Source organism: Psittacula echo (genome assembly GCF_963264785.1).
Source record: "Psittacula echo genome assembly, chromosome: 3".
In the NCBI taxonomy this organism is placed as follows: domain Eukaryota; kingdom Metazoa; phylum Chordata; class Aves; order Psittaciformes; family Psittacidae; genus Psittacula; species Psittacula echo.
The window spans coordinates 52384060-52400110 of record NC_137736.1 but is presented as its reverse complement, the minus strand read 5'-3'; positions in this window follow the sequence as shown (position 1 = coordinate 52400110).

The window sequence follows — 16051 nt, the reverse complement described above, 5'->3', positions numbered from 1 at the left end:
GAGCACTTCATCCACAGATTCCTCTTGATCAGGCGGTCTGTAACAGATCCCCACAATAATGTCCCCCATCGCTGCTCTCCCTTTAACCCTGACCCACAAATTCTCTGTCGACTGCTCACCCGCCCCCAGGCAGAGTTACATACTCTTCAGCCTATCCCTAACATAAATAGCAACTCCTCCTCCCCGCCTGCCAAGCCTGTCTTTTCTATATAGTCTGTAACCTTCCATTCCAACACTCCAGTCGTAGGAGCCATTCGACCATGTTTCTGTGATGCCTACTACATCATACTCCCGTAGTCGTGCACACATCTGTAATTCATCTTCTTTGTTTCCCATGCTACGGGCGTTTGTATAGAGGCATCTGAGCCGAGCTCCAAATGAAGCCGACTCGTTGGCTGGAGCGGCTGGAATATCTCTGCATCGCTCCGAGCATTTATTATAGGTGTTGGCAACTGACTGGGTGTGTTGGGATGGAACGATGCCCCCCTCCCTCAACACGTCTAGTTTAAAGAAACCTTGACCAGTCTGGCAAGCCTGCTACTAAAACCACTCTTCCTCTTCTTTGTCAGATCAGCTGCACCAGCCCCCAGTAGACCTGGCCTACTAACTTGGGTTCCGTATTCAAAACACCCAAACCCCTGACTATGGCACCACCCTTTTAACCATTTATTACCTGGCCAATCCTCCTAGTTTTTTTAAGGTCTCCCCCTATATCCTGGAGAATTGATGAAAAGACAATCTGAGCTCCAGAGCCCCTAACCACCTCTCCCAGGGCTCTGTAGTCCTTCTTTATGTTCTCCAGCCTACTGCTATCAACATCACTAGCACCCACATGGATCACCAGAAGTGGGTAATAGTCCATGGGTCTCACTAGAGCAGGCAGCCTCTCTGCAACATCCCTGATCCGTGCCCCAGGTAGGCAACACACCTCCCTCGAGACCGGGTCAGGCCGACAGATGAGTGCTTCTGTCCCTTGCAAAGTTGAGTCCCCTACCACTATGACCCATCTCTTTTTCCTGGCAGCACCAGTAGTGATCTTCTTTACCGGCGCACCAGCCGGTTGTTTCTGGTGCAAGTGCCCTTCCTTCTTAGCCCCCTGGAGGACAGCAAAGCAGTTCTGGGTGGGGACAACAGCTTTAGGAGGAAGCCCCTTGTTTTTAATTGTCCTCTTCCTCTTTTTTTTTGTTGTTTTTTGTTGTTACTATTTCCCAGCTTCCTGGGCTGACAGCCTCCTCCACTCCTCCATGAGCTTCAGGGGATGCCTGAGGCCCCTGCACAGTTTGGGCCTGGAGGAGACAGTCCTGTTTCCTCTCAGCTTCCCCGATATCTTGCAGCCTATTAACAGCATCCCGCAGCTCAGCCACCTGCTGCAAGAGGACCTCCACCAGGGAGCACCAAGTGCAGCCCTGCCCATTTGGCACCGTTCCCTCAGGAGACCAGTGCAGGCACTCTCTACACTCTGAGCATTGCACTGCAGCCTCCCCTCTCATCGGCTCTGTCTGGGTGCCTATGCTGGCTACTGCCGGGGCAGCCAGAGCAGAGCTCCCAGACCGGGCCCTGGTCATATGGTGAGTTCTCACCATCCAGCTCGCCTGCCCGCGCGAACTGCCGCGCAAACTGCTTCGACCCGTCCTGTTTGCCCGCCCTGGTCACAGCGCTCCTGGTCCTGATAGAACTAGAAATGTTAATGTTCAGTTACTCCCATTACATACCATAACCACTGCCAAATTATTTTTATAAAGGAAAATAAAAAAAGAAAAAGCCAAGAACAGATAACCCACATGACAAAATGATTTGTTAATTTTTATCCAATGTCAAACAGTAGACTAGTTTCATAGCAACACCATTTATTTTTGAGATAGCATCAGGACATTATGCTGGAGCAAGTAAGAGAAAGATGCTCCCCACCCAAAAGAGCATCTATCCTAGCACAGTGTGAGGATTGTTACAGGAAATAAGGATTAAACACATTTTAGCAGTCAGACTACAACAACCTCTATACCTACCATGTACTAATCACTGAGTGTTTTGAACTGATCACAATGTAGCTGTATTTTGAAAAGAGATTACAAGATTAACAGTCTGGTCTTCTAATTTTCTTACAGGGAGTGCTTTCTGTGCATAAAGACTGTGCTGGAAGAAAGTATAGTAGTGTTTATGCGAAAATTCGACAAATGGGCAATCTAGGTGAACATAGTTGGCAAAGTGGCTTTTGATAAGATTTAAATCTGTTGTGCAAAGGAAGCATCTGCTGTGGAATGGCTCCTTCACAATGAGCTCTATTAATAACTTAGATTTGCCAGCAGCATGTGGTGTTACAAAAATATATATGAATGTTCACTTAGTTGCTTGCTAGACTGCCACAAACATTGGCGTTGATTAACATTGTCAAGTGAGACTACTATAGATTTTCAAGCTGCCTCTAGTTATTGATTGGGTGCCCCACTTCAGTCTGTGACTTCTGGGAAAGCAAGGCACTATAACACGCTCACAGTCTAACACACATGCCAGTGGTTCTGCAGCTTAATAAAAAATAAAAAAATTCTTTGTGGGATAGTATATTCCAAAGGTCACCAGAATGTCCAATCATCAGGAGTAAATTCAAACAACACAAATTCAAACACTTCAAATATTGTCCTGTTCAGGTTTGAACTGTCAATATCGCAATGAATGATACAAGTCTGAAAAACTATCAGAATCATTTGCCTGCCTCAGCATCAGACCCCTGAGGAGACCAGATCACTAGTGACGTGATACTTAGACACTAGAGAACAGATTTCAGTACTGACCAGCTCTAAGTATCAGATTTTGAAATGCAGTATGATTCAGATGAAAACTTTTCAAGTTTCCTGTCTGTCACAGTGGAGCATGTTACTGAAAGCAGCTTGATGAAGGCAGAGAGCTTAAGAGATACTGAAATACATATTCACGTGTAAATCTGCTGAGCTATGCTGCAGCCCCATCCATATATGCTCAATTTCACTGATTAAGGCCACACTGTCAGACCACTTCTATCAACCTCTGAAACTGCCTCAAATACAATACTTAAAGGGCACCCTTATCTGTTTAGGCAACCCTCCTTATTGCTAAAAGAAGTGATTTATATTTATTCAAGTTCATACTGATGAACATAGAATAAAATTGTTGTAGAAAATGTTGAACTTAGTAGATGACACATGATTCTGCACTGTATCTCTCTGAAAAACTTTCCACAGTTGAAGGTGATCATGGTAATCTCATAGTAGAATTCTATGTTATGTGATTATTTTATGACTTTTAAACAAAGATTTACAGATTATTCTGTAATTTGATGGGGGTTTAGTGGCATCAGAAAGAATCAGCCTAGCTTTAACTGAGATTTAATTACTATTAAATAACTCATTGTCTAAAGAAAATCTTTATGGTGAGGTTATTATTATGTTTCAATCCACAGCTCAGAGAAATGTTCTTTTTTTTTACTTCTAAACGGGGCCTTTCTAAGAGTAGCTTAGTTTCAGTTGACTTCTGTTATGAACACTGTGTTGTATCCAATGTAGTCTATTTTACAACCTAACTGAACAATTCAGGGCTTACTTAAAGCCAGAAGGGAATGGTTTATGACTGCTTGAGTTTCCTAAAATCAGCTTTCGGCAGTGGAGTTCCCATACTGACCCTTCACAGCTCACTGGGAATAATTACCCCACCTGGGGTTTGCTGGCATTGAGATACAAGTTCATGAGGGCTGACTTCACACAAGATATCTTGTTTTTCTGAGAACTGACCACCCTGGATTTAAAATTTTCAACCACATTCAAACTGCCTTCTGGCATTGCATATGTTTTAACAGTAAAACACCGAAGAGCTAAAGTAACACTTAGAGTCAATTTTTTTTTTTTTTTTTTAATTTTTTTTCTTTAATAAATGAGGTTTTAAAAGTAAAAACTTCTCCCAGATTTGTGCTAACATTAACAATTCATTCAGAAAATAAAATATTCCCCTACATGTGTTTCAAACAAATACTTAAAAATAATAATAATAGTTCTGTAATTATTGACAATGAAGAAGATAAACTGGAGTACACAACAGTCACAATACTTCAGGACACTACATGGAAAAGTTCTCTGCCACTTCCTTAGGTATTTTGGACATGACTGACTATAAGTCAGAACTGTTAAGTAGGTTAAGTATTGGTACTGTTTCTTTGAAATCAACACAAATAACAATGTTCAGCATTTAATGATGTTTTCTCCTTGCCTACACCAGTAGGAAATCATCTAGTCTTATGCAAGAAATATGAACGTGACTGATGATACTTCCTCTGTCTGGACACTGAGGTCCATGTAACTAATTTGTATCCAGTATAAAAAAGTCCCTTTAAAAAGTCAACTAATATATAGACAATAAATGCTGTCTAAAATGCTGGCTGCCTGTATGCTCTTCCAAGCCCACAATTTTTAGGCATTTCTGATTTTATATGAAACACTATCTGATGCTACACCAGTACAATCAGTCTTCCCCATCCTTTTCATTTCTGGAAAGGTCAGTAAGAGTCATATCCAGTGACATTTTGTTACAGCCCATTAGGTCAGAGTAAGGAGAGAGATGAAGTTTTCTTTGAACAACCTTTTATCCTGTGATTCTGTGATATTCTTTTATCACAGAATCACAGAATAGTTGAAGCTGGAAAGCACCTTTGGAGATCATCTAGTTTGACCCTCCTGCCCAAGCAGGGTCAGGTAGAGCAGGTAGTTCAGGTCTGCGCCCAGTCAGGTTTTGAACTGTCTCCAAGCAGGGAGACTCCACAGGCTATTAGACCACCTGTTCCTGTGTGTGATCATCCAGACAGTAATATATTTTCATCCTTCATCCTTGTCTTTCTGCATGTGCCTATTGCCTCTTGTTCTGTCACCAGACACCACAGAAAAGAGACTGACTTCAACTTCGTTACTCCTCCCATCAGGTATTTATACTCATGTATAAGATCCTCTTGAGCCTTTTCTTTTCCAGGCTGAACAATCCCAGCTCTCTCAGCCCCTCCTATGTCAGATGATCCCTCAGACATATTTGTGGCCCTGCACTGGACTCACTACAGGAAATATCCATCTTTCTTGTGCTGTGGAGCCCAGCACTGGACCCAGAGCTCCAAATGTGTTTCACCAGGGATGAATACAGAGGAAGGACCAACTCCTTCAACCTGCTGGCAACACTCTTCCTAATGCAGCCTAGAATGCTGTTGGCCCGTTTTGCAGCAAGGGCACATTGCTGGCTTGTGTTCAATTTGGTGTCCACCAGGACCCCAAGGTCATTTACTGCCTTCCAGCCTGTTTGCCACCAGCTTGCACTGCTGAATGGACTTATTACTCTGCAGGTGGAAAATACAGCATTTCCCCTTGTTGAACAGATGCCCAAACTTCACCTATTCTCAGTTGTCCTTAGACGTTTTCAAACCTTGGCTGGACCAAGACCTGAGCAACCTGATCTGACCCCAGAGCTGACCCCGTCTGAGCAGGGAGTTGAGCTAACATCCTGTTGAGGTCCCTTTCTGCCTAATTATCCTCTGTTTCAGTGAGACCTTTTTTCTAACTATAAGGGTTACAGTAAGTGTTGCAATTCATGATAAAACAGTTTTCTGAGCAAAAGTATTGACTTGAAAACAGTGGATGTGTATGAGGTATGTAGTTCACCCTGACCTTGTAGGAGGCCCTTGTATATGTCTAGGCCTTTCCATAGTACCACCGCTTTCAATTTTTTAACTATATAGAGCTTGAATCATTCATACTATGCTACTGATGGGTGTAAAATCCTCTTGCTTTGCTTTTACAAATACAAATCTAGTTTCTTTGTTTGACAGCTGCTGTGTGATTTATCCTTTAAAGTTACCACTTGTCCTGGGTTCAGCAGTAGCAGTCAGTTTTTCTCCTTCTTAGTAGCTGGTGCAGTGCTGTGTTTTTGACTTTTAGCCTCGAAACAGAGCTGATAACACTGATGTTTAGACTGACCAAGGACTTTGTGAGTCTCATGCTCTGCCAGGGAGGAGGAGGGGCCGGGAGGAAGCAGGGACAGGACGCCTGACCCAAACTAGCCAAAGAGGTATTCCATACCACAGCACGTCATGCCCGGAGATGTAACTGGGAGCTACCCGGAAGGGCACGTTCTCTTTTCGGTCGGGCTCTTTTCCGGCGAGCGGTATCATATTTTCTTCCCTTGTTATTTCTCTTATCATTATTATTATTGGTGGCAGCAGTAGTGATTTGTGTTATACCTGAGTTACTGGACTGTTCTTATCTCAACCCGTGGGAGTTACATTCTTTCGATTCTCCTCCCCATCCCTCTGGGGAGTGGGGGGGGGGGGGGGAAGTAGACTGCGTGGTTCTAATTTACAGCCGGGGCTTAAACCACGACACAAACACAAGAATAAATCCAGCGAGAGCTATTTAAGATAATGGCCAGTGCGAAAGTCTAACGGAGAGTGGAGACTAACAGTAGACTATCGTGGCCTGAATGAAGTCACACCACCATTGAGTGCTGCCGTACCGGACATGCTAGAACTTCAGTATGAACTGGAGTCAAAGGCAGCCAAGTGGTATGCCACGATTGATATTGCCAATGCATTCTTCTCAATTCCTTTGGCAGCAGAGTGTAGGCCACAGTTTGCTTTTACTTGGAGGGGCGTCCAGTACACTTGGAACCGACTGCCCCAGGGGTGGAAACACAGCCCTACCATTTGCCATGGACTGATCCAGAATGCACTGGAACAGGGGCAAGCTCCAGAACACCTGCAATACATTGATGACATTATTGTGTGGGGTGATACAGCGGAAGAAGTCTTTGAGAAAGGGAGGGAAATAATCCAAATCCTGCTGAAGGCTGGTTTTGCCATAAAACGGAGTAAGGTCAAGGGACCTGCACAGGAGATTCAGTTTTTGGGAATAAAATAGCAAGATGGACGTCGCCAGATCCCTACAGATGTGATCAACAAAATAACAGCAATGTCTCCACCAACTAATAAGAAAGAAACACAAGCTTTCTTGGGTGCTGTGGGGTTCTGGAGAATGCACATCCCAAATTACAGTTCGATTGTAAGCCCTCTCTATCATGTGACCCGGAAGAAGAACGATTTTAAATGGGGCCCTGAGCAACAACAAGCCTTTGAGCAAATTAAACGTGAGATAGTTCATGCAGTAGCCCTTGGACCAGTCCGAAACGGGCCAGATGTAAAAAATGTACTGTACACCGCAGCCGGGGAGAATGGTCCTACCTGGAGCCTCTGGCAGAAAGCTCCAGGGGAGACTCGAGGTCGACCCCTCGGCTTTTGGAGTCGGGGATACAGAGGATCTGAGGCCAGCTATACCCCAACTGAGAAAGAGATACTGGCAGCCTATGAAGGGGTTCGAGCTGCTTCGGAGGTGATTGGCACTGAAGCACAGCTCCTCCTGGCACCCCGGTTGCCCGTTTTGGGCTGGATGTTCAAAGGCAGGGTCTCCTCTACACATCATGCAACCGATGCGACATGGAGTAAATGGGCTGCACTAATTACACAACGAGCTCGAATAGGAAATCCCAGTCGTCCAGGCATTCTAGAAGTCATCATGGACTGGCCAGAGGGCAAAGATTTTGGAATGTCACCAGAGGAGGAAGTGATGCATGCTGAAGAGGCCCCACCATATAATAAACTGTCAGAAAGTGAAAAGCAGTATGCCTTGTTTACTGATGGGTCCTGCCGTATTGTGGGAAAGCATCGGAGATGGAAGGCAGCCGTATGGAGTCCTCAACGACAAGTTGCAGAAACTGCTGAAGGGGAGGGTGAATCGAGTCAGTTTGTCGAGGTGAAAGCCATCCAGCTGGCCTTGGACATTGCTGAACGAGAAAAGTGGCCAGTACTTTATCTCTATACTGACTCATGGATGGTGGCAAATGCCCTGTGGGGGTGGTTGCAGCAATGGAAGCAGAGCAACTGGCAACGCAGAGGTAAACCCATCTGGGCTGCTGCACTGTGGCAAGATATCGCTGCCCGGGTGCAGAACCTGGTGGTGAAGGTACGCCATGTAGACGCCCATGTACCCAAGAGTCGGGCCACTGAGGAACACCAGAACAACCAACAAGTGGATAAAGCTGCTAAGATTGAAGTGGCTCAGATGGACTTAGATTGGCAACATAAAGGTGAATTATTTTTGGCTCGGTGGGCCCATGACACTTCAGGCCATCAGGGCAGAGATGCAACATATAGATGGGCCCGTGATCGAGGGGTGGACTTAACAATGGACACTATTGCCCAGGTTATTCATGAGTGTGAAACATGTGCTGCAATTAAACAAGCCAAACGGTTAAAGCCTCTTTGGTATGGAGGACGATGGCTGAAGTACAAATATGGGGAGGCCTGGCAGATTGATTATATCACACTCCCACCAACCCGCCACGGCAAGCGCCATGTGCTTACCATGGTGGAAGCAACCACCGGATGGCTGGAAACATACGCTGTGCCCCATGCCACTGCCAGGAACACTATCCTGGGCCTTGAGAACCAGATTTTGTGGCGACATGGCACCCCAGAAAGAATTGAATCAGATAATGGGACTCATTTCCGGAATAACCTTATAAACACTTGGGCCAAAGAGCATGGCATTGAGTGGGTATATCACATCCCCTACCATGCACCAGCCTCTGGGAAAATCGAACGGTACAATGGGCTGTTAAAAACTACACTGAGAGCAATGGGTGGGGGAACTTTCAAGCATTGGGATACACACTTACCAAAGGCCACCTGGTTGGTCAACACCAGAGGATCTGCCAACAGGGCTGGCCCAGCCCAGTCAGAACTTTTACATATTGTAGAGGGGGACAAAGTTCCTGTGGTGCACATGAAGAATTTGCTGGGGAAGACAGTCTGGGTTATTCCTGCTTCAGGTAAAGGCAAACCCACTCGTGGGATTGCTTTTGCTCAGGGACCTGGATATACTTGGTGGGTAATGCAGGAAGATGGGGAAGTCCGATGCGTACCTCAAGGGGATTTGATTTTAGGGGAAAACAGACAATGAACTCAATTGTACGCTGTTGCCTGCTATAGCCATCAACTAGAAGTCTGCAGGGCACCAGCGACTGGCCCTGACTTCCCTCCGACCATCATCCCAACAGAGAATGAACTTTGATAGAACCGGATGAGTTCTACAGTAAAGGAATGATCAGCATCAGCAGACAACGATCCAACACTGCACACAGCTTCTCCTGCTCTGAAAGACTGTTACAAGAGATGGAGCCCAACATCATGAACCGAATGGACTCAGTAGCTTTATAGGAATTGGTCCGTGCACTAAGATAACAGTGGACTGAAATGAGAGGGAGGGTATATGGAAAATGTGGGATCTGAGCATGACGTGAATGGTATGGAATAAGGGGTGGATACTGTCCTGGGTTCAGCAGTAGCAGTCAGTTTTTCTCCTTCTTAGTAGCTGGTGCAGTGCTGTGTTTTTGACTTTTAGCCTCGAAACAGAGCTGATAACACTGATGTTTAGACTGACCAAGGACTTTGTGAGTCTCATGCTCTGCCAGGGAGGAGGAGGGGCCGGGAGGAAGCAGGGACAGGACGCCTGACCCAAACTAGCCAAAGAGGTATTCCATACCACAGCACGTCATGCCCGGAGATGTAACTGGGAGCTACCCGGAAGGGCACGTTCTCTTTTCGGTCAGGCTCTTTTCCGGCGAGCGGTATCATATTTTCTTCCCTTGTTATTTCTCTTATCATTATTATTATTGGTGGCAGCAGTAGTGATTTGTGTTATACCTGAGTTACTGGACTGTTCTTATCTCAACCCGTGGGAGTTACATTCTTTCGATTCTCCTCCCCATCCCTCTGGGGAGTGGGGGGGGGGGGGGGAAGTAGACTGCGTGGTTCTAATTTACAGCCGGGGCTTAAACCACGACACCACTCTTGCAGGGAGTATAACAGAGCCTGGCCACAGGGCCTTTGCTTCAGTCCACCCTCCTCTCAGTTTCTCTTAGCATATGCCAAGGTTGCAGGGTTGCCTGGGTAACTATCATCAAGTAGATTCTGCACATGCCAACCACATCCCATCCTGGAAGTAGCAGCTGCATTTTACCCTAAGGTTTCCTTAGCGTTATAATGTAACTTTGGGGGACTAGGATGAGGTGATGGTGAAGTGATCTCTAATTTCCCCCATTTCCCCACAATTTCAAAGAAGTGGTCTTTGAGTATAGTGTGTCTACTCTTCTTTGCTCTGTTAAGTTTCTTCATTTAATCTCTGTTGCAAAGACTGTTTCCTACAGCTTAAATTAATGACATCAATAAGGAAATTTTGGGATTTAGTAATGGATATTTAGGGATGTTAGAAACAACATTACAACTCCAGAAACAAAATCTGAAGAAGAGAAGGCTGCATGGAGACCTCATAGCAGCCTTCCAGTATCTGAAGGGGGCCTACAAGGATGCTGGGGAGGGGCTATTCTTCAGGGACTGTAGTGATAGGACAAGGGGTAACCAGTTAAAACTTAAACAGGGGAAGTTTAGATTGGATCTAAGGAAGAAATTCTTTACTGTGAGGGTGGTGAGGCACTGGAATGGGTTGCCCAGGGAGGTTGTGAATGCTCCATCCTTTGTGGTGTTCAAGGCCAGGTTGGATGAGGCCTTGGGTGGCATGGTTTAGTGTGGGGTGTCCCTGCCCATGGCAGGGGGGTTGGAACTAGATGATCTTAAGGTCCTTTCCAACCCTAACTATTCTATGATTCTATGATATCTAAAACCACGTTTCACTAGTTTCATATTTTATGCCTTAGTACGGTGGATTAAGAATTCTCTTTAACTCTTCATAAAATAGGGAATTGTATTGAAATACATTTTTTTCTGGCCTTGGGGATTTTCCCCACCCCCCAATTGTACTGTTTTTCTAGAGAGGCATTCCTTACACAGAGATATGTTGATGTAAACCATAATTTTTCACACCAGAAAATAGATGGTACAGTGCTTACTGTGCTACTAAAAGATTTACACAAGACTGCCAGGAAAGGGAAATATATAATGACATTTCTGAGACTCAGACAACAGTAAAGAAAACCATTTAAGTACTTAAGGAGGACAATGCAAAAAACTTGAAATTTTGTACTGTTATCACCAACTGAAACCTGGTGTCAGCTGAAATTCCAACAACAAATAATATAACTTTTTTATAACATTTCTAGATGAAGTACTAGTTAAGGAAGTTTTTCACAGTACCTATAATTGATTGTGCTAAGTGATTAGGATGATAAGTTGTAAAATTGTTAATACCAGTTCCTTCATGAGGTCACATAAAAGACTACTGTAGGAACTACTAACTCTTTTCCGAACATGTGGAAGACAGAGTTCATAAAAAAAACGCTGTTGTTCCAGAAGCAAGTTATCAGCACAGACTTTTTTTCAAGAACCGTTGCTCATATTTTGCAGTGAATCATTATTTCAAAACTGCATGTCTCTATTTTAAAAAACTCAATTGCCTGGGTTGCTTCGTATAAGGAGTAACTACAAGCATGTTTTCCCTTTCTTAGTGATTAAAAAGGCTGAAGAAGTGCATCTAAATCTATTCAGCTGAGACCAGTGTAACATCTACTTTGTCTGCAAATTGCTTCCTTTAATAGTTTGTCTTAACAAGTTGGAGCTTCTCACAACTACTGGGGTTTTATTATTATTTTAGTTGCGGATGTGTGTGAAATTTTATCACTCAATGCTATCTCGCAATTATTTTTTTTTCCTTTAAAACAAATCCAAATAATCACATCTTTGTTATAAAAATTAACATATTTATGTACTAGCAGTACTTATATAAGTATTTATCTATGAATCGACAGTTATTAAACCAAGCAAGTTTAAAGCCAGTAGAAATTATATCTAAATGTGTTTAGTAAGAACTTTTACCCATCATAATGTGTGAATAACAATCCCTCCTGAACCAAGCTGGTGTCAGAATGACCTCCCTTTTCATTTCGTTGCTTGTTTGATACATTTTGTTTTCATATTGAGTGAAAAATATATAGACAGAGAACAAAAAGTGGTTTGTCTTACCCTAAACTGCTTGTGAGTAGCTACACTAATGTGACCAAAAGGCAGGGAAAGTGCAAATTCTGAATACTTTTCAGTTAAGAACTGCTGTGAGTCACTAAAAAGTGAAAGTCTAGTGAATGCCCACAGGAAGAAAAATGAATCATACCTGTCTTTAGTACAAAGTTAAGGGAAACAATCAGTGCAGAGGATAGACACACTGAGGTCATGGAGAAGAATTTACTTTGGACTGGTTCTAAATCTGATCCCAAGACCTCAATGACCCATAGCAGTTGGATTGCATGGAAAAGGAGCCTTCTGGTCTCGATTCTGAAAGCAAACTTGTTCATGTGCTCTGAAATGACTTGTAATATCAACGAAAGTAGTGGTAATCAAAGGCCATCTGGGGAATCAAATTGAAAATTACACTCCTGACTTTAACCTGAAATGTTGTAGACAGTAGACAGACCCATAGTCTTTCTGGGTTTTTTTCATCCCAGGTGATGCTTCAAAGGATTATTTCTACTAAACTAATCTTCCCTTCTAGAAGTATTTTTCTTTCCAGTGATCTTTTTTGTTTCCTCTCTCTGGCTTGTTCTCTACATGGTAAAGAAATTTTATTGCTGCTGGCAAATGCAGCATACATCATAGGATTCACAGGGAAAAATTCTGCCAAAGATGAAACTGGAATTAACTCCAGATCAGCTTGTACTTTATGCAATGGCATCATATTTAAAAATGATGTATCAGTTTCACTTTAAAGAAACAAATTGGATGAAAAATTTCCCCATGATGTTGTTTAGTCAAGTGTAATGTTTGATTTTTTACATGCTTTGTAACATATGGTTCGAAATGTCACATATGGTTGGAAGTGTCAGCCAGAAGTCAAATGGTCATATTTCTCTCTTCTCAGATCCCCATTGTCCTTATATATTAATAATTTCCTAGATTCTCATTGTCCTGTTGGAATATTTCTATTTGTATTTTCATGTACACACATATATATTTATGTGCAAAGTATAAGTTAATAAATTGTCAATATATGGATTCAGAAACTTGCTTTGAAGTAAAGAACAAACCTGTTACCTGTGTATTTTTTTTTCTGCATCAGGAGTTTTCAGTATTTATTACATGGTAATTTATTCAATAAACTACAACTTACAAATATTTTAAAACATTAAAGAGATGAAAATAATTATATGGAATGTTTAAAAATAATGCTTATATACTGCTACTATCCTGTATATAATTGCAAACAGATACCCTGCAGGTATTTTATTCAATATGCATGTGTTATCCAGCCTGAGGTGATATGTATGATCTGTGAAATATGCTACTTGAGATAGCATAAGAGATGATTAGTCAACTTCGTACTTAAAGCTGATATTTTAATTTTTTTTTTTAGGGAGGTCTGTTTTTTAATTCTCATTAGAACATCTGGGAATTGCGTACATGTATATCCATGACATCTATGAAAATTTCATCCACAACTCCCTTGCAACTAGTCAGGCTGTATTTTGTATGTTGAATAAAAGAGGAATTTGTCACAATATTTTCAGAACTCCTCATCAATCTGGTTCAACTTTTTGGCTGCACGTAAACTAAGATTCTCTCACCAAAGAGCTCTTTAAATGAGCTGTTACATTTGGCTGTTAAAATTGCTGTGAAAGCCTTCTTTCAAACTCAGTAGGTTGCTTATAAACAAGCAATGCAGTAATTTATTCATAACCTCCTTCTTCCACTATTTCAGGAAAGATTGTCAGATGATTTACAAAGTAAAGAAAATAGACTGCATGCTTAGTGAAAGGAGGAGTGACAAAGGCTTACGAAAATTGAAAACATAACCAAATATAGCACATGATATTTTCCCTTCATCTCTATGAAAAAATTGTCATATTTTACTTCTATACAACAGCATGTTTTAGAATAGTGTTATCTTAATTTTCAGGTTGTCCCATTTCATCTTGGGCACAAGTTCTCATAAGGCAAAAAGTTATTTGTTTTGGTCTGATTATTATTTTCAACTGTATATCTGGGAATTGCATGGCATTTTCTTCATAAAGAGTTCATGATTACTAGGCTAAGGACAGGAACTATACATAAGAAAATATTCATCGTTCTTGTTGAATTGTAATAGATTCTAATTACATTGTTTTTGTCTTGTGTTTATGTTTTACATAATTTGATAATAACATTTAAATTCCTAAGTCGTTATATAAAATTATCTATACTCGTTTAGTTTTGGATTACTCTGGATTCAGGCTTTTTATGGAAAGTATTCACAATGAAATTTGGTACAACCTCAATTTGATATGATTGGCTTGGGTTTTGGATAAGCCAAGAGCAGGCCAAATGAAATATAAAATTCAGTGTTAAATAATAAAGGATTTAGATATTTATCTTTTTTTTTTTTTTTTTAAGTTCCTTTGAACTCTTTTGTGTCATCAGATTTCTAACCTATAAAGGAGGAAGATCCACTTCCTAGGGTAAGGTCGCTAAGACTGGAGATTCTGCTCTCTCCAGCTCCCCTTTCCTCACTGAGGAAGCAGATTTGGTCACTGTGAACAATAGTATGGTTATGATTTTTCAGCTAAGTCTGAAGATCAGCTCAACCTCATTCTGTCACACACCAGGTCCACAATGCAGTTTCTTTAAAACTTTATTTCTACCCAGTGTGTTCAGTCCCCCTGAAATTGCCAGAAGCTGTGTCTTCATTAACGTAACCATCACATGTCATGATCTGACCGTGATCTCAACATTGTGACCATCGCTCCTTAGCTTCCCTTTCAAGGAGTGACAAGTCAGACCTCTCACCCATGTCAGGGGCTTTCAAGCTAGATGATCTTTAAGGTCCCTTCTAACACAAGCCTTCCATGATCCTATGATTGTATGACCAGACATGAGATGTTTGACAGGCAGGTTCTCACTTCTGAGCTCCCAAAGAGGAATGGCAGACCTGATCTATTCAGCCAGCACACCCAGAGACTACTTGGCTGCTCCTCCAGGGCCCATACATAGGCCATTTGGGAGGCTCTGCGGTATCCTCATGTTTGAAAATTGCTGCTCCAGGTCTTGCAGAGCTTGTCTTATTCTTGCCAGTACTGGGTGGCTGCCTTGGGCATCACAGGAAATAGAACTGGACTTTTACATACTTAACTTATTCCCCTAAATAAGTAGGATCCCAGTCTTCTTCGGGTTTTTTTTAACATAATCAGCTAATTATTTGGATGACATCATTCAGCTGAAATATTTCAGAAAAATACTACCACTTTTCAGGAGATTTCGTTTTGGTAGGAGATAATTTTACCAATTTTTTAGTTAGATATAGAATTATGCTTGTTTCTTATAATGAGTCTCAGCTTCCAAAAAGATTGGGAAGCAGTCTCCTGGTTTTGTTATTTTGTCTTTTTTTTTTTTTTTTTTTTTTTTCTGATTAACCTATATTTTTCAGAGGATATAAGCTTTTACTTGTGTTTAATGCACTCTGATCTCTCCATGCATGTTTATAAGCTCTTCAGGTTATTAAAACCAAGTAAGTTACCCAGAATTTCTGGACATGTTTTATGTGCACAGATTTTTTTTTTTTAATATGTTTCCCTAATGAGGCATCAAATTCATGTGAAATGTCCAACGGTAAGGAATTCTTCTGCAAGCTATTCAAACTTGGTAGTGCCAAAATGTTGATTTTATCTTGGGCAACACAGAGTGATACTTTAATCTTGCTTCTAGATATAGCACTTAGATTGTCTGTGACCTGCCACTGATATTTACGTTGGTACAAAATTAATATAGAGTGCTTTTTTTTTTTTTTTAATATTTACAAATATTTTTATTGTTTTGCAGACATAATGTAAAGACCTACAAAAGAGAAAAGCCAGACTAGAGATTATTTCGTTGAGAAACACAAAGAAGGTACTAAGAAAGAAGGGTTTTTTTTTCTGTCAACATACATGGGAATTATCCCTATATTACAGGTAAAGGTAATATCGTTCCTACTCACAAAGCCACCATGTGACACTAGCACAGCACAGAGACTAAGCTGATGGA